This window comes from Triturus cristatus, chromosome 4_2, assembly GCF_964204655.1.
Source record: "Triturus cristatus chromosome 4_2, aTriCri1.1, whole genome shotgun sequence".
Taxonomy (NCBI): Eukaryota; Metazoa; Chordata; class Amphibia; order Caudata; family Salamandridae; genus Triturus; species Triturus cristatus.
In genome coordinates, this window is record NC_140586.1 from 692,519,280 (window position 1) to 692,539,186 (window position 19,907).

Genomic DNA, 19,907 nt, shown 5'->3' on the forward strand with positions numbered 1-19,907 from the left:
TTTGGTGAGTTTCAGGTGTTTGAAACTGATCAAATATGTTTGTAGAAGGTCATTTATTTTGGAACTGACATTCACTATTTTTAGAAACTTGCCTTTCTCTGAACAGTTAAATACAGATTGAACATTGTACTCAATGAGGATTTCCTATATATCTGTGGTTGGTTGTTAAGGTTAACTAAATTAGCTGTAAAGTGCATGGTACAGAGTCAATGCTGTACATAACGCATGCTTTCTTCACCTAAGGGAGTTGTGTTTCTGATGGCAGTAATGTTGTCTGAAATTCTCCTGAGTTATTTTTTACTGTGTTTCAGGCCTCTAATGCAAAAAGAACTATTGATGGACAGAATGCAGAACAATGTCATACATTCACCCCAGTAGATAGATCTGGGCCCAAATCCATCGTTTTTTTCTCACCATGCCATTCCAGTTTGGACGCAGCCATATGCAAATCAATCTTGACCCTGTGCTCAATGGGAACAGTCCAGCCCGAACTGCAAGGCCAGGTCCTCCCTGGACTAGAAACAAGCATCCTAGGACCGGTTTCGGGTTTTCACCCCTTTTCAGCCAGGATAGCTTGATTCCAGTGGCATGGAGAGCACGGGACTCACGTCTGAGCATACCCGTCCCACTCGGGGTGACAAATGCAAAAAGAACTATTGATGGACAGAATGCAGAACAATGTCATACATTCACCCCAGTACAGAGATCTGCGCCTAAATCCATCGTTTTTTTGTCACCATTCCATTCCAGTTTGGACCCAGCCATATGCAAATCAGTCTTGACCCTGCGCCCAATGGGAACAGTCCAGCCCGAACTGCAAGGCCAGGTCCTCCCTTGTCTAGTAACAAGCATCCTAGGACCGGTTTCGGGGTTTCACCCCTCTTCAGCCAGGATAGCTTGATTCCAGTGGCATGGAGAGCACAGGACTCACATCTGAGCATATCCGTCCCACTCTGGGTGACAAATGCAAAAAGAACTATTGATGGAAAGAATGCAGAATAATGTCATACATTCACCCCAGTACAGAGATCTGGGCCTAAATCTATTGTGTTTTTGCTCACCATGCCCTTCCAGTTTGGACCCAGCCATATGCAAATCAGTCTTGACCCTGTGCCCAATGGGTACAGTCCAGCCCGAACTGCAAGGCCCGGTCCTTCCTGGACTAGAAACAAGCATCCTAGGACCGGTTTCGGGGTTTAACCCCTCTTCAGCCAGGATAGCTTGATTCGAGTGGCATGGAGAGCACGTGACTCACGTCTGAGCATACCCGTCCCACTCGGGGTGACAAATGCAAAAAGAACTATTGATGGACATAATGCAGAACAATGTCAGACATTCACCCCAGTACAGAGATCTGGACCTAAATCCATCGTTTTTTTGCTCACCATGCCATTCCAGTTTGGACCCAGCCATATGCAAATCAGTCTTGACCCTGTGCCCAATGGGAACAGTCCAGCCCGAACTGCAAGGCCTCTAATGCCATAATGATTTATAGAGCAATGTGGGGAAACGAAATTTGGATGATATCATCAGTGATGTCATCAATTAAGTCATTTGAAATGTAATCAGTGATGTCATAAATTATGTCATAGAACATGTCATGAGGGATGTCATATGTTAGGTCATAAGCAGTGCATGGGGGCGCAAGTCATAGTTAGCTCTGCTAACAATAACTAGTGAATTTTTGTATTTTTTTAGTTCAAAACATTAAATGTGTCACTGGCATATTCACTGACAATCTTTATGTGGTAAATACAATTTTGTCTCTTAACTGGCAATCAGGGTGCTCTCTCCATCTGTCTATTCTGGCTCCTACACCGAGTTCCCTCTTTTGGTGATGGTTTGCTCCAACAGAAATAGATTACTGTGTTTTTAATTATTGTATATCGGCTTATTTTTTGCCTCATTTCTTTCTTTCACAGAAGCCGTCTGAGCATGCTTTGGGTTGCCAAGAAGCCCTGTTTCTAAGCCCTGTCCTTCACGTGATCTTAATATACTAAAAAGACTTCATTGATGAAAACATAGATAACTGTTCTGTGTATCTTCTTTTGAGCCCTGACGAAGGATTTAGTGGACTTTGTGGTCCACCCCGAAACGCGCGTCGACGCCTGGGTTGTTCTTATTAATGATATGAATAACTTGTGCTACTGTTGAGATTTGTTTTTCTTTTCTTTTCAGGTTGCTTGTCTGGTTGTTGCATTTATGTTATTTTCTCACTTCTTTCCAGCAAGGCTCCAAATTGATGGGAAACCAAAAGGATGGACACAGACCCAGAGTAGGTGCTTGCGATATTATTTATTATCCATATGTCGTCGATACACGTTTCGGCTCGGGCGAGCCTTGTTCACTCAACATGGATGCATTTTGTGCGTAAATTTAAAGTGACCGTGCATGAAAACCTAATACCCCACGTGGTGTCAAAACAAAGTAGACATAAACAAAATACTAGCGTGAATTGACATGTATCTATGCAATTTTGTAAATACAGTTGGGAATGGACGATACAAGTACTGTGAACATCCTAGTTTAGTATACTAACATTAAATATAAAAAGAACATATTCCGCTAGAAGTGTTGCATCATGATAATATATCTCAAATTTGACCGAGGGTAAAAGGGGTTAAGCATGTGCAAATAACAGTGCTTGATGTGAATTAACACATGTGCATTAAAATTCTACTTGTTCTTCTATATAAACGGAGAACAATAGATAAACCAAATTGAAACATAGCGAGCAGCAATGAGAAAATACTGGTGGTATACCAGAGATTTTGATATTTTACACATAGGTAATTACTATGAATATCTGCTGACAAATCAATGTAAAATACAGTTTGAAAGATGCGTAGTGGCATAGTGTCCCAAAATGTAAAAACAACACATATCAAATGTAAGGTATCAGATATAAAACATCAAATATCAAATCTCAAATACCAAATATCAAAACTCCTAGGAGGGGGTACAAGATACAAAAGACCTATAAAATTAGACATATAAAATTAGGTCTAGAAGCCAAAAATTTGGATCAGGAATTTCCCAGGAATACGCTCAAAACAGTCAGATAAGCAGATGGACAAGGGGGTAATCAATCACCACATGTTGTATCTGACATAACAGGCTGATGATCCATATAGGAAGATTACTCGTTGGAGTACCCAATTACATAGTCACCCATATATGCATTTAAAAGGAAAGGGAAGGGGATGTGCAAAGTGCAAACTATAAATATATGAATATAGATACACATATATATAAAAATATATAAATATAAATATAACCTCATAAATATATTAAATATCTAAATATATAAAATTGTATAAAGATCTCAATCGGTAAGAAAAAGACCTAATGGGTTTTGCAGGATGACTTCTCTACCTTATAGACCGGGCGAATGTTACGTGGGCAGCCTGGGGTGATTCCGGATAAAATATCCGAAAAATGTATTAAAAGCATATTTGAATGTATGAGAATTCCTAAGGGTAAGATCCCAAAGTTAGCTACTTCTGGCGAATGAAGGAGAGGGGTTATCCACCTGCTCAAAGGCAGGTGTACAGGTCTTCTGTCACATTCAAACCATTGGGGTACTTGGTGTCTAATTGTAGTATGTATCTTGTCTCAAGTTTTCTGAGCTTGTATTCACGATCTCCTCCTCTTCTACTAGGAGGTACGGCATCAATTACAAAATAATTGAGACCTTTGTTGTTGGATTGATGGGATTTTTTAAAATGTCTCGCCACGGGATATGTGCTGTCTTCATTCGAAATTGCACGGAGATGTTGAAGAATGCGCTTATGAACCTGAAGTTTAGTGCTCCCAATGTATTTGAGTCCACAGGGGCATATCAATACATATATGGCGAATTCAGTTTTGCATGTGAGCAGTTTAGTAATTTTGTACTTTGTCTGGCAAAAGGGAGTGGTGTAGAACAGTGTGTTAATCCCATGGGTACACGCTTTGCATGTTTTACACTTAAAAAAACCTTTGTGTGTTTGAAGCCACGAGGTTTTTTCCATAATTTCAGTGTTAGTTGATACCAAACAATCCCTCATAGATGGTGCCTTACTATAGGTAATGGACACCCTCTGCGGTAGCAGGGGTCCTATTACTGGGTCACACAAAACTAAAGGCCAACATGTTTGAATAATCTTGTGAATTGTCCTGTGTTGTTTGCTGAAGCTTATGATAAGGCGGAATTCTTCCTTTGTTTTCATACTGATGGAGGTGTTAGTAGTCTCAGAGTTTTTCACTATTTGTTTATCTTGGAGAAGAGTGTTTCTATCCATGTTAGATGTCTTGGAGATAGCAGATTCAATGGTTTTCAGTTGATAGCCTCTTTCAAGGAATCTGATTTTACTGGATTCCTGAGCTATAGAGAGGTCAGTAACGTTACTGCAGACCCGTTTCAAACGAAGCATTTCCCCATAAGGGATGCTATTTATGAGATGTTGGGGGTGGGAACTCAGAGCATGTAAAGTTGAGTTACCAGCGGTTTCTTTTCTATAGATGCGGGTCTCTAGTTTGTTGTCGTGTGCATATATTTGGGTGTCTAGAAAGTTAACCGAAGTGTCACTAACATTGACCGTGAAGTGTAGGTTAAGTTGATTACAATTCAGGTTGTTGACAAACTCAAGTGCTTCTTCTGTACTGCCCTGCCACACCACAAATAAATCGTCAATGTAACGGAGCCATATTTTAATATGGTTCTCCACAGTATGTTGGTACTCATTGTTGAGGACTAGCTTTTCTCACCAGCCCATATGGATGCAGGCATAGCTGGGGGAAAAGCTGGCCCCCATAGCTACACCTCTGGTCTGTTGAAATAAAAGGTTATTAAACATGAATATGTTGTTTGTAAGACAAAACTCAATCATCGATATCAACATTTCATTGTGTGACAGAAATTCAACTTCTCGTAGGGCCAAGAAAGATCTAGTTGCATTGATACCATCAGAGTGCCGAATACTCGTATAGAGGGAAGTAACGTCAAGTGCCAACATTAGATAGTCATTATGCCATGTAAATCCCTGTATTTTTCTTATAAAATCACTAGTATCACGGACATATGACGGCAGTTTTTTATGTTATTTTCTGTATATGTCTTATATGTAATATCGTGATATATGAAGTTCACTTCATTCTATTTTATATAAAAAAAATCTTCTTTGGTTACATCATTGTTCTCTGTGGGCTAAACTTGGCATTTTGTCAGTGCAAAATATTGAAACTATGTTCATTGTACTAGTCTCTTTTTTATATTTTTGCTTATATAAAAATAAAATTGTTTAAAAAGTAATTTTACACTGGTTCTGTGATTGAATGAGGCATCAATTATTTGTGGGAGTTATTACCGACTAAAAATATATGGGGGAGGTTCTGCTATTTCTAATGTTGATTTTCCCCTGCCCTCCTTCCCTATCATCCAGCTTTTCAGGGGCCCTCTAACATATAATCTTTATATTCACTGAAATATTCACCTAACTATAACATCTATAACATTACTCTGTTTGGCGTTTTCAGTTAATATCTATTTTATTTTAAAAGTAAATTTATTTATTTTTTGAGTAATTATATTGTAGAATGAGCCTATAATATATGATGTGAGCAGACACTATGTTGAAAAAGAGTGTATTTTTTCCATTGTAACATAACAGGATATGGTTCACAGTTTCCAAAATGTTTCTAAAATATGTGTATTAAACAGATAAATATTCAATACCTCATTAGAGACTGTTTATTGTCGCAGATAATGAGTGGGCATAGTAGTGTGGGGGGAGGGGCTGCCCTCTCCTTCCAGACATCTCTCTCAGATAACTGGTGTGCATAGTAGGGTGTGTGGAGAGAGACTGGCCTCTCCGCTAAGACCTCTCTCTCAGGTGACAGGTGTGCACAGTAGTGAGTGCCGAGAGGCTGCGGATTCCTGTCAGACCTCTCTCTCAGATAAATGGTGTGCACATTAAGATGTGTACATGGACGGGCCTCTCCTGTCAGACCTCTTTCTCAGATGACGGGTGTGGGTAGTTGGATGTGTACTTGAACTAGCCTCTCCTTACAGACTTCTCTTTAAGATGGCGTGTGTGCATATCATAGTATGTACATAGTCTTGTCTCTTCTGTCAAACCTCTTTATCAGATGATGGTTTAGCATAGTAAGGTGTGTGCATGGACTGGCCTCTCCTGTGAGACATCTAAGATGATGGATGTGTGTAGTAGTGTGTGGGAAGATTCTGCCCTCTCCTGTCAGACCTCACTGTTAGATGATGAGTGTGTGTAGTAGGGTGTCTGGATGGACTGGCCTCTCCTTGGAGACCTCTCTCTGCAATGACACATGTATGTGTAGTAGTGAGTGGAAAGGGACTGGCCTCTCCTTTTACACCTCTTTCTCAGATAACAGGTGTTCATAGTAGGGTATTGTGGATGGACTGGCTTCTCATTTCAGACCTCTCTCCCAGATGATGTGTGTGCAAAGTAGGGTGTATGGGGAGTGACTGCCTCTCCTTTGAGACCTCTCTCTTAGAGGACAGGTTTGCATAGTAGTGATTGGGAAGGGACTGGACTGAATGCTGAGACCTCTCTCTCGAACGAAAGGTGTGCATAGTAGGGTGTATGCATTGTTCTTCAGCATTGATTAAATAACACTATAGTTTTTTTCTAAGATGAGTGTCAAAATTCAAACATGAAAATATTGAACTGTTTCCTTACAAATAAGAACTTCCATTGTAATAGAACTTCATAATCACCAAAATTAGAATTAACTAACTGATTACCTGAATGCTTACAATATTTCTAATTTATAAACTCCTGAAACAAGAAAGCTAATTTACTTACTAGTCAATAGAAGCTTATATAAATTGGAGTAAACTATATATTGAATATTACTAATTTAAGTAGGCTAAATCCTCTGAAATTACTTGAAAATATGGCAAAAAGTTATGCACACTAAGGTACTTCATTTTTTCCTGATCTGATCTGCCATGCAGCTTCTGCCTGCTAGGTCCAGTCTTTGACACTGGGCTTCTTATTTTATTATGACTATAGAGCAATAATGCTGGTTATGTAAAGTCCTTGCCAGCATTAACACACTGAACCATTGCAAAGGCAATCTTCCAATGATGTCTTCTTGAGTCGCTGCGGACCGGGTCACGGCCTGCAGCACCTCCCGCCTCACCACCGCGGGCCCTGACCCAGTCCGCGACACCTATTCCTGGACACAGGGCACGCCACAGCTCAGTGTTGTGGCCCGCCCCCTGGGCACAAAGATGCACACTGCAGCATTTTTCTTTTCTTTTTGTGCACGCCGCCAGTGTGGGCGGCGGCCTGCCTGCGGCCATACCACCCTGAAAACAGTTGATCTCATCTGATCTCAGAAGTCAAGCAGGGTCGGGCCAGTTTAGTACCTGGATGGGAGACTGCCTGGGTATACTAGGTATTGTCGACTTACCTGAATCTTGAGAGTCCTTTCATGAGTTGCCTGCAGTCATGATTTAGAGTCTATGTTTTATTGTTTTTCTTCCACCCATAATCCCTCTGTCTGGTTCCCAGAATTCCTTGGGTATTGTTTTTTCATCACCATTCCAAGATGGAGGTTTTTCTAACCTTTTTCCTTTTTCATCCCAAACAAAGATAGTGGTTCTCCTTTTCCTGTTACATCACTTCTGGTCCTTGGGTATTTAAGGGGCTGGAATTCTCATTTACCTTGCGTTGCAAAACTCTTCGGTCCTGTTGGTGTCTGTTTGCTCCTGTTGGTGTCTCTTCACTCCTGTTAATATCTATTTGCTTCTGTTGGTGACACTTGCTCCAGTTTGGTATTTTTTCCAGTGGGTTCCTTCCTCCACAGTTCACCTCTTCTCAGGTCTGTTGTTGCCTTGCTGACTATCATCGTTGACGTGTCCAGTTGCCTGGATCCTGGCGTCACCGCTTCCATCAGAGGTTTTTCTATTCATTGTTTTTTCCTCTCTGGGACTCCTTCAGGAAGGCACTGTCTTCCCTGACATTGAATTGTCAGCAGCACCGTGGCTACCTGAAAGAGTCGCCCCTACCTCGGACAGATCAGAGACCTCAAGACCCGGAACCGGGAAACATCTTCACACCTAAAGGTTAGAAGAAAGAGTTCCGAACCTGACACTTCTAGTGAGCAGATTAACTATAATTCCAATCTCTATAGTTATAGCTTTGTCCCTCAGAAAAATCTACTATCCTTCTAGTGGCCATAAGTAACCTCTGTATTTTTCATAATGTAGGTACTGTAAACTCCCTGTCATCTGACACACGTTCTTTAGAAATCCAGAGCCTTCTAAAATGTTACATTTCCAACCCGCTTAGCATAGCAGAAGCCTGTTTCTCTGATAACTCTCCAACATTAAGCGACAAATGTCTGAGCCTATCCCTCAACATCATCTACAAAAATTGAAAAACTAATAGTTTGTTATATGGTTTGTTAATTTTAACATTCAAATTAATATTAATACATTTAAATGCATTTTTTGTACATAGTTTAAATATTGCTTTTATTATAAATATATATATATATATACGTGTATATATATATATATATATATATCCAAACAGCATTGTTTTCTAGATCAATGAAACAACAAACCGTGGCCCAAAACTTCTTTGAGCGTGATTAATTTATTGCAATGTCACTTTATGCGTTTCGGAGCGTCCGCTCCTTGCTCACGAGTAACGTGAATGCACTAGCATAATGTTTTTAATTCATCATGTGACACATCTCCGTGTAAACAATGAAAACAGACTTCATGCTGTAGAAAACATTATAATCCATTGAAAAACATATTTACAAAACTTTCTGCCATAATAAAACAAAACAGAAGTTTTTTCCATTAATACAATCTTCAAGAACTAATTTGCAATTGCGATTTACAGGAATATTTAACTACCCGTAAATTACTCGTGTTGAACTCGTTTTTAAACAAAAACGTTATTAGGAGAAAAATGCCCGTCAAAAGGCCACTTTTTCACTGCGTGTCTCTAATACTGCCACACGGGCCAGTGTATACACATATGCTTCCTATTTTATCCAAACCCCAGTGGGTTAAAAATTATTTGCAAGTGGAATTCACAGGAATAATTAACTGCCCATGAGATACTCTTTACTAAGCTCATTTTTAACAAAAACTTAAATGGGAGAAACATGCCTGTCAGATGGCCACTTTTTCACTGCGTATCTATGATACTGCCCCCGTGGGCTAGTGTTAACAACTATAATTCTTATTTTCTCCAAACCCCTGTAGGTGTAGATATTGACCCAATCGAATAGTGTCTTGCCCAAGTTGGCATTGTAAGCCATACAGAGAATGATACGGAAAATCTACATGGTTACATGTAGTTGATTGGGGCCTCGATTAGAACTGCACTTTGCCACCGATTTAGACTAGTTCCCGACATTTTATATCAAGTCCACAAACTGGGCGTAGATTCACCCATGTGAGAGGGTACCCACAGTATCATTCAGGCACGGTGCCCCACTGGCCTAGTGGGCACGAAAAATAACAGTAGCAATATTAGTATTGAAAAACCCCAGTGTGTGAACGCTTATCCTAGTGGATACCCAGCCTTAGTGTATATCGTAATACTCAACTACTTATTTATCGAGCTAAAACCTATATACAGTTTTGCAAAATAAGCGGAAACCTTTCGGTCGACTTCCTCATGGGAGTGTTCCAGAGGGATTAGACAGATAAATTGCTCATTTTGCCTTCCACTTTTTGTAAAAAATCAGAAATCTGTAAGAAAACATAAAACAAAAAATGAGATGTGGCATATGTTACCCAATCGATTTACGTGCAAAACAACCTATTTTAAACCAAAACAGTGAGGATTGAAAGCAATTGTTAAAAACAAGTGATTTTTTCGGCTCAGCAATATACCTATTACATCAAATTCATTCAGGACAATTAATATTCATCCTGGATGCACCAATAACGCGTCATCGCTGTTGTGCCCTCTGGGCTACATTGTATGGTATTTAATAATCATTCTCGATTCTAGGCGTCTTAGTTCTTGTACTCTATCTCTCCCTCTTTCTCTAGTTGGGATGCTGTCTAGCACGCAAAATGATAACAGATTCCTGTTTTGGTTATGCTGGATCTTAAAATGTCTGGCAATTGGATATTGTTTATTATTGTGTTTGATTGCCCTGAGATGCTCAAGGATTAGTTTTTTCATGTTATGTATAGTACTACCAATGTAGTACTTTTTTCATATGGGCATCTGAGGGCATATACTACATATTCTGTGTTGCACAAGACATGTTTCATTATTTAAAAGGGTTTACACTCAGTAGATAGTTTCACTTCTTTGCAGTTCGTACTGTATTTACAGGCTTCACATTTGCCACATGTTTAGAAACCTTGTACTTTATATACGTTTTATGTCTGGAGTGGCAAGAGCACGACATAATGTGTCTTTCATAAACTTAGTTTTTCTATAGGTAATTTAAGGGTAATCCTCCAAATGTTTATCTAAGTCTGCATCCGTTTTCAAAACATCCCAAAATTTCTCTAAAGACATTCTCACATCCTTAGATTGTTTATTAAAGGTCATGATAAACCTAAAACTTGTCATGGTCTCACCCTCATTCTTTTCATTTGGTTTCAATAGATCATTTATGTCTGTTCTATACCTCTGCACAAGCATTTGTAATGCATTTCTGGGTGTCTGGGTGTACCCTCTAACCTGAAATCGTTCCACCATTCTCACATTTTCTTTTTCATAACCTTCCTTAGTGCTACACTTGCGTTTTGCTCTCAGTAGCTCACCCAGAGGAATAGTTCTGATCAGATTTTGTGGATGGCAACTATGAGCATGGAGTGGGCTGCTGCTGGTCGTCTCTTTTCTAAACATAAAAGTGTCTTGGCAGCCAACCACTTTGCTCATACTCCAAACATTTCTATCTGATGACTCAACTATCTTTTTTCCAACCCTAACTACCTTCATGGGAACCACAAACTTTGATTCACCAACTTTAACAATTCTACCTTTTTTCATCCAAACTCTCTTTCCTTCTTTTAGGACTGGTTGGGTACTGTTGCAACCTAACTCAGAAAGTGACTTTGGTTCCCATTTTTCAGAAAACCGTCTGCCATTTCCATATTTTCTAATCTTAGAACGTGCTTTGTTTGGTACATTCAACATCCACATTTGTTTTAAATTACACACTGCTGCCCTAACTGTCATTTTATCAAAAGTTGATTACTCCCCAGCAACCCTAGATATAGTATGATAATTCCATAGTAATTCCTTTATTGTCTTATGACAATCCTGTCCTCAGGCTATCACAAGCTGCAGTCATTCATTTAAAACTCTTATCCATCTCTCCACAATATTATTGCTCTGTCGATAATATGCCAGTGTATGTATATGTTCAATGCCATGTCCAGACAAAAAATATTTCATATCTCCTGAGGTGATTTGTACACCATTTTCTTTCACTCTACTTTTAGGAGCACGTTTGTTTTCAAAAACTTCCCTCATAAACTGAATCACATTTTTAGATGTAATTTGATTGGCATTTTTCACCTCTGCCCAATGGGATATGTGACGAATAAAACTATTCAAAACACATGACTTTTAGACAAGCACATGGGAACATCAATAGCTAAATATACTCTTTCTTATAGTCTACCTGGTCTAGACATTGATTCTTTGGTGTAGTCAATTAATTTCTGTGATTTATCCCTAGTGGCACATTCTATGCAAGATCTCACCTTATCATCTACAACTCTTTCCAAGCCACCAAAAATCACATCTGACACTCTTTTCTTGCTATCCATTCTGGAGTGTGCCTCATGGGTCCTATCCAGTATGGTTTGTCTTAAACTCTCCCGAAACATCAATTGCTCACCATGCAATAACAAACCATGTTGCACAGACAGTTCATCCACAATTTGAAAATAAGATAACAAATTTTCCTCTAGCGAACTCCTTTTGGCCAATTTGCCCTAATGAGCCACAAAGTCTTTTGAACTTCTGCATCCCCTTCACATGCTTTTCTCCATTGTCTCTCAATGATAAAACCTTCTAATACCTCACAAGGATTGTCCTCCTCTAGTGTAATAAAGGAAGTATAGTATTTACTTCATGTAATGCAATTTGGTGGTGCACACTAGAGAGTTCTAAGGTGGTGAACACTGTGTTCCCATTCAACAATGAAAATATTTCTCCAATATTGAATAATGGGTGGCAATTCACCCAAGAGCTGTTGTTACAGTCTCGCAAATCTACACAAAGTCTAATATTCTCATAAGGTCTATTCACTATCACTACAGGTGGCAACCATTCAGAAGACTTGCTCTCTTCAATTATGACTTGTTTAAACAATTTTTCCAAATCTTTCATCAATGCCTTTCTCACAACTGCACAGGTTTGCATTTTCTTATGTTAGGAGACTTTAATAAGGGCACGAAAATCATTTTTTCTTGGTGTTGTATAGAGGTCACAGTAGAAAAGGAAATGCAACATAGGTTGTGGAGACTCAGAATCACATGGTCAAGGTACCAAGTCTCTATGCACAGCTCTAGGATAGCAAACCAAAAAGTGAGCAATATTAAAACAAAATGTAACCAAATAAAATCTGTGACAGTGATTAGGTACAAAATAAAGGTAAAGTTTCAGGTAAATTGTTATTGAAAAAATTTGATCGGCGATGACCCTCTGCTTGCTACATCTGCCACCTGCAAAGTCCTCATTAACATGGCAAGATAATCGAGTTTGACTGATGCCTTAGGGTTAATACACTCTGGGTTCTCAAAAATCAAAAGTCATCAGAATGCATTGTTCTTTAATATACATCAACTATGAAATATTACTTTAGCTTTTTCATGAATGAATGAATGAATACATGTTATTGCTGGTTACTTAAAACCATAACATAAAACCTTAGCATAAAACAGAATTATAAAAATATCAACATTTTAAAAGAAGGCAATAATTAAAATCCGTGGACGTCAAGCAGACTTGCATTTGACTGGGTCTCTATGTGGTGAAGCTGTCAGCAGTAATCGAGTCTGTTTGATAAATTTACCAAACGAGGCCATATGTTTTACTGTGTTCAATGTGTGCAGTTGGTGAATCACCTCCTTGGCTGTACGGGTGCCCAGTTGTAATAGGATTGGCCATAGATAGAGACTGCGAGCTGTACGAAAGGCCGGGCAACAAAGTAAAAGATGGGCCAGAGACTCGTGTTTGTAGTCGCAGAGCCGGCAACCCTTGGTCACCTGTGTTCTCGGTTTGGTGTTGTATATTTCTTGAAGAGGCAGAGGGTGTAATCTGGATGCTAAGATCCTAGATAAGGCTGCTCTGCCCACGACCTGCGTGAGGTGATGTTTAGGATTGAACCCTTTTTGTAGCAGGGTTTGGCTTTCGTGCAGGCCTTTTTTGTCCAACAGGTCCAGGTCTAGAGCGCGAGAGTGGATGCGAACTTGTGTTTTTAAGTGTGCATTTGATGGCGGAGTACTTAATGATCTTGGGGTTCCAGTTCTCCAAGGCTAGTTTGAGATGGTCTGCTCCGGCTGCGAGGGCAGTTGACCATGGATTCCCAGGTTCACAGAAGATATGTTTTAAAACCGCCTTCATAGATTTCTCTTGGGCCGCTGTAGTAAGAAAGTAATATTTGCACAGAAAGGCCATCTCTTCCAGCGTTTGTTGATTCAAGGAGAATTCTAGGCGCACTAGTGTGTTTCGGGTGCACGCAGGTAGATGAAACAGCCTTTTGTGGGCACTGCAATGTATTTTTTCTAGTTCTTTCGTTAGTTTTCCAGGGAATGCTAATTGAGCGTAAGTGAGGGCGGGCATTAGTTTTGCGTGTAAAACTCTTCGGATGGCTGTCGTGGTTGGGCTGTGCAAAGTAGCTTGTAATTTGCAGAGGGCGTAAGTAATACATTTCCCTTTCATTTGAATTTTGTGCAGTTGAGCACTCGGGCGCCCTGATTCAGTGAGCCAGACGCCCAGGTAATTGTATTTTTGTGCGCTTTCCAGTGTCAGCTGGCCAAGGCTCCATCTTGCTAATTTCTTTTTCGGGTGATGGCCGAAGATGACAACTTTAGATTTGGATTGGTTAGCCACCAGCTTGTGGGCCACATTGTAGATTGCCAGGGCCGACAGTGCTTTTTGTAGACCTATTTTGGTGTGGTCTAGAAGTACCAGGTCGTCTGCGTATTGAATAAGCTGTATCTTGGTGTCCCCGATCCTCGGCGTGGCCAATGCTGCTCCTGTCAAGGCTTGGCCCATATCAGCGGTGTACAGATTGAACAGAAGCGGTGCTAGGACGCACCCTTGCTTTAAACCCCGATCTGTTTTTATTTTCTCTGTTGCTGAGTTGTTGGAGAGTTTAATTCTGACCCACGTTTTATGATATAATGATTGTATTGCTTTCAGCTGTGCGGGGTTGATGTTCCATAGTGCCAGCTTCTTCCAAAGGATTGTTCGATCTACACCATCGAACGCTGCTGAGTAATCAATAAAGCAGGCGAAAAGAGGGAGACCTTTGCGGATAACTGCTTGATGGGCCAGATAAGAAAGGGCTATTATGTTATCATTCGTCGATGCCCCAGATCTGAACCCTGTTTGAAAGAATGGTAAGAGACCTTCGGAACTTGCCCAGTGGGTTAACTCTACCAAGATGGAGCTGGCGTAGGCCTTGCCCTCGATGTCCAAGAGAGCAATCATGCGATAGTTGTTCGGGTTGGATTTTGGACCTTTCTTGTGAATCGGATGAAGAAGCGACCCTCTCCAGGAGTCTGGCACATCCCCCAGGAGCCAGCATTCTGCATAGAGGAGCGTCAGAGTCTCGGACCAGAATTCTATGTTTGCCCTAAACAGGGAGTCGGGCAGGCCGTTAGGACCCGGGGCTCGGTTGTGTCTGATTTTTTTTAAGATTCTGGTGACTAAAGCTGTCTCGAGGTCAACTTTGAATTTGGCGGAAGAGTCTGGTTCGCCAATCCCAGCGTAGTCGTCATTTAGGTGGAGACTATGTTGGTCGTCTTGGTATAATGTCTCTACGTGACTGACCCAGGAACGTGCATCAAGTGAGTTTTCTCTGTGGTTGTGACCTTGAGCGAGGGTGTTTAAATAGCTCCAGAACTCTTGGGTTTTACAAGGTTTTAACAGTTCAAAAATCCGCAGCCATTTGGCATCTGAGTGATCGTGCTTTGCAGCCCACACCGTTTTTGAGTGACTTTTTGCGGCTGTTTTTAATCGCGTTTTGTCTTGGGCAGAGCCATTTTTTCTGTGTGTTCTACGTAAGGCATTTAGTTTTCGGGCGCTTTCTTTGATTGCCGTGTTGGTTCCTGGTTTGTGGGGTACATACATTCGGACACAACCTGCTGAGTTGTCGCGGAGCACAAGGGCTAGATCCGGGGCTAATCTGTCCCATTCTTTTATAACACCCCCAGGGTTGGGACTTGATGGCCAACCTTCCCATGCTTGTTTCCAGACCTCGAACTTGGTGGCAGGCACAGGCCCCCATTTGATTCTTCTCGGAAGGTTATACAGTTCTTCGCCAGTAGAGGTCCTGAGGCAATTCGTCCTAGGGCAGATTTCCAGTGTGAGGTTCAAGGTAATTGTTAGGGCGGGGTGGTCGCTTTCATTGCGTGGGTGAACTATGTAGTTTGACAGTAAAGGTTGTAGATTTTCACTTAAAATGATATAGTCAATCGTTGTTTGGTTGTTGAAAGTGGGGGCTACGGCGGCCATTGGATGAGTTTTTAAGTGGACCACGTGAGCAGTAGCCAGGTTATATGATTTAATTAAAGCGTTGAAAGCGTTTGTTGCCCCGGAGAGGTGGCTTTGGGTGGCCCCTATGTTATGAGTGTTAAAGTCCCCAAGGATGATGGAGTCCAGTAGGGGGTATTGCAAAAGTAAGGCCTCTAGCTGGCTTATCAGCAGTGACCTGGAGTCCGTGGCGCCCTGCCCATGGGGGTTATGGTAGACACTGATTAAGAGGATGGGAAGTGGGCCATTGGTTGAATGAAGCCCTTTCAGAATACCCGCCAGGAACAGGTGTGAGGTAAAGGGTGTTTCAGTGAATTCAATACGCAGCGAGTGCTTGATGTAAATCGTTATCCCTCCTGAGGGTCTTCCGAATATGTTGGCTTTTATAGCTGGTTTGCAGAATTCGGCGTACCCCCTTAAGGATATGGGTTTAACTGCCCAAGTTTCTTGGGTGCAGATTATGTCGGCGCCTTCTAGGAAGTCCACTGCCGCTTGATTCTGAACTAATTTGGTTATCCCTGCAACATTCCAGGACATGATGTTTAAGCTGCTAATGGTCGGTGGTCGTGTAGGGTGCTTTTTGGTAGGGCGACTGTTAGGTGCTGGGGTTTAGAGCGTGCGGCAACCAGGACCAATCTTTGCTGAGGTTTCCCATTACGCAGCAGAAGCGTTTGCCCTGTCCCAAGTTAGTTGTGATTTTAATTGGGGTTTCATTGGCGGGGCTGGAGTTCGTCCCCCCTTTGGATCCAAGAAGGACAGAGACTACTTGCGATGCTGGTTCCCGCGCAGCACTTGTGCCCTCCTGCCGCCCTGTGTTCCCCTCTGAAGAAGCCAGACGAGTCTCAATGCCGCAGGTTTTCAATATCGATGGATATTTTTCTAAAGATTGAGTCTTTATTTTTATGCCCCAGCTGTCCAGTAGCGTATGGTGATTTTTCATAATCTCTGCCGGAATTGGGCTAGTAAAGGTTAGCTCAGTGGATTCGTTGGTCTCATTAGGGCCTCGAGGTAGGAAAGAGACGCTCTCGATGTCTGTTGTTTTTATCTTTTCCAGGCCGGGGATATTTGCACAGAGTTTCAGAAGATTGCTGCGATTGAGGGTGTCCCATTTGCCTTGTGAGACATACTCTGGGTATAGCAAAATTTTCTGTTCCTGTTGTTTTATATGGGTCTGAATCTGGGTCCCAGTTGCCGGGGTTGGGGCAATGGCCAGTGTGGAAGAGGTAGTTAGGCGGGCTACCGTGCCCTCGGTGGCTCGTCCCCAATGGGGCGTGACTGTTGTTGACCCAGCGGTGAGCCCTGGCATTGACCTAGATGGCACTGGGCTTATGTCCGTGAAAGTAGCCAAATCGGTTTTAATTTGCGACTCTTGTGGTAGTCTGTTCTTACTTATGATTAGTTGATTTCTGAGCGAAGGGTTTTTCAGGTCTGCTAAGCGATCTCTAGAGGAGCCCTGTGTTGCTTCATTCACCTGGATAGTATGTAACACTGTCGAGATCTGTTGAGCACCCAGACCCGGAGGGGCTGCCCAGCAGGGGGCAAAAGAGGCCGCTGGGCCCAGGATGGGGTCAGAGGTAGTCGTGCCAGGAGCGTCGTGACATGCTGAGTTTGTTACTATTATGTTGGTTGCGGTTTGCGACGTGGCCCCCTGGTGCTCGTTAGAATGTTCATGCGGCTCTGAACAGGCGGGCAGTAGCCATTGTCGGATTGAACCATTCGAAACAGACTTGTGTTTGCACTGTTTGTTGAGTTTTTTTAGTCTTTTTTTATTTTTTCGAGAGAGATGTCGAGTAACTGGGCTTGCCAATTTTTCAATATTGCAGTCGTCGTTGTTTTTATCTCGAGGGAGATTTGGAGGGCGGGTGGTCTCGTCAGGTTTGGCGCTGGACTCCCAGCCGAGTCTGTTGTCTACTTCAGCTGGATTGGCTGGGTCAGGTTTGCCGGGGTGAGCGTCTGTGATGTTAAATGGCCCATCTGTTTTTTGGTGAACGAGTTCGTTATTCTGTGATCTTCGGACTTCGTCTTTGAGATCGACAATTAGCGTGCTCATTATGTCTGGGAGTTTTTCTAGCTTGAGCAGTATGGGGCTGCAGCCACAGCTCACTGGTTTGATCGTGTAAGAGGTGTTTGTCTGTGCTCTATGTATTAAAGAGTTCAGGTTGTCCAGTTTAGTGTCTATCCCAGAGATCAGACCAGCCACTGCTTGTAATATGGTTATTTGGGTATCGAGTTTGTCGGCGTGCATTATGGCTGCATTTGCCATAGAAATTAGAGCCTCATTAATTAGTGTTAGGTGATTTGCAATTATAGGTGACTGCTTCTCCTTGCATGTGTCTCTACTCCCAAGACAAGGGGGCTGAAAGTCGTTAACTTGGGCCAGGCTGCTGGGCGCTGAAAGGGTAGTTGCCTGAGGATGTACAAAATCAGAAGTTATGGCTCTCATGGCAGCGTTGATCTCGTTACCCCCGTCTGTAACCTGGCTTGGAGTTAAGTCTGCCAACTGGTATGTAAGAGAGCAGCTTGGACTTATATCGTTGCCAATTGGGGGACACATTTTGGTGGACTCCGTTAAAGTTGGCCCTTGAAAAATGGTTATTTTGGGGGACAGTGGGGTGATCGGCCGACTAGATGGAGCTAAGCACAGAGATGTTTCTAGAACTGTAGCTTTAACGGTGTTGCTAGGTGCTTCCATCAGGGTCGTGTCCACTCTAGGGTAGTTGGCTGTGTGCGCTGTTGGGGCCATAAGGTAGATAAAATCTCTTATGTCTCTGTATCATGTGGACTCAAATGTGGTCTTTTGGGACTTTGGGCTGAGCCCGCTGGCCAAGTGATTGTCTGGGGTGGAGGCCTTTGCTTGGCATGATTTTATCGGTGTCGCCAAACCAAATGTGAAGGCGCCGTCTTGAGAAGCTTCCCCATGGCCTGGACCTCGGGCAGAGTTCGTTCTACTGGTGGGGTAAAGTAACTTTCCTTTTTGCCTCCTTGCTGATTTGTGAGGGCGAGGCTTCCCAGTGCGCTGGACCAGGCTCATATTTCTAGTCCTCATGTTAAATGTTGGGTGTTGGATGTTCAATGGCCGGGGGGGAGTGTAGTAAAGTCTGTAGCTCCCAAAGCTTCTTTAATTCTTAACCTTCCTTCCTCCCTCGCTCCCATACTCCTTTACGTAACTAGATGTCAAACCACAGTGCCACACGTCGGTGGGCTTACCTCGGCGTTCGTGACGGCCTCCGTTTCCAAGGGGGAGCGGAGCGGTGGTAATAGCAGTAGTCGGGGTGTAGATAGTCAGGCTGTAGTCGTACTGGTCGGAGGAAAAACCTCCTCAAGGCTGCCAGCCAGAAAAAGCAGCCTGCGGATGTCGGAGGGGGGGGGGCTGTCTGCCCACCCAGGCCTTCACGGCCCTCCTGGGCCTCCCTTTAGTAACCCGTCGATGAATTCTGTCATGCCTTGAAGCCTAGAACCCTGTTTGCTGCTTACTGTTCGCTGCAAGAATTGCAGGGTCAGGAGACTGCACTAATGATGGCGTGGTGTGCGGCAGATGAGACACTCACTGTGCCGATCCTGTGCCTCGCGCTGTGCGACCCCCCCACTCCCAAGCCTACTCCCACACCTGCAACCTGCCGCTAGGTGTGTGGAGGGAGGGAGGGGGGAGCTAGTTAGGCTAGTTTTCCAGCGCGCTCCGAAGTCCGGGAGAGCGGTGGCTCAGCGGTGGCTCAGCGGTCCAGCGGTCCTGCAGCCCAACGGGGCACCGACGGCACCAACGGCACACCAGCGGGACTGCACGGGCTTTGACTTTAGCTTTAGCTTTGGCTTTTAGCGGTCTTGGTCTTGCCGCAAATGCTCAGCAGCGGCAGCAGCAATGGCGGCAACAGCAGCTGCAGCGGCTGCAGCGATGGACGCGGCTCGGAACACGGGCAGCAGGAAACCTTTAGCTTTTTCATGCCTCAGGCAATCTAGTATCACGTCAATTAAGTTTTGTTGCTGGCTTGGACCATACAAAAAGCCACAAAATCAAAGGGGAAAGTTTCACATAATCCTCTAACGATGATAACCCTAGTTGAAAGTTACATATGTATGTGAGTTTACCAGAAGAGACGGATTGTAATTGTTTCATAGATAAATATGCAGTCATCTGGAGGTCTGATACATCTCAAATTCCCCAAATCCCTACACCAAAGTGGC

General features: G+C 42.7%; 1 pseudogene; it reads left to right on the forward strand.

Annotated features, from left to right (window-relative positions):
* The first annotated feature begins 7,315 nt into the window (after window positions 1-7,315).
* On the forward strand, window positions 7,316-7,434 carry LOC146834906 (5S ribosomal RNA; annotated as a pseudogene).
* Window positions 7,435-19,907: the final 12,473 nt, after the last annotated feature.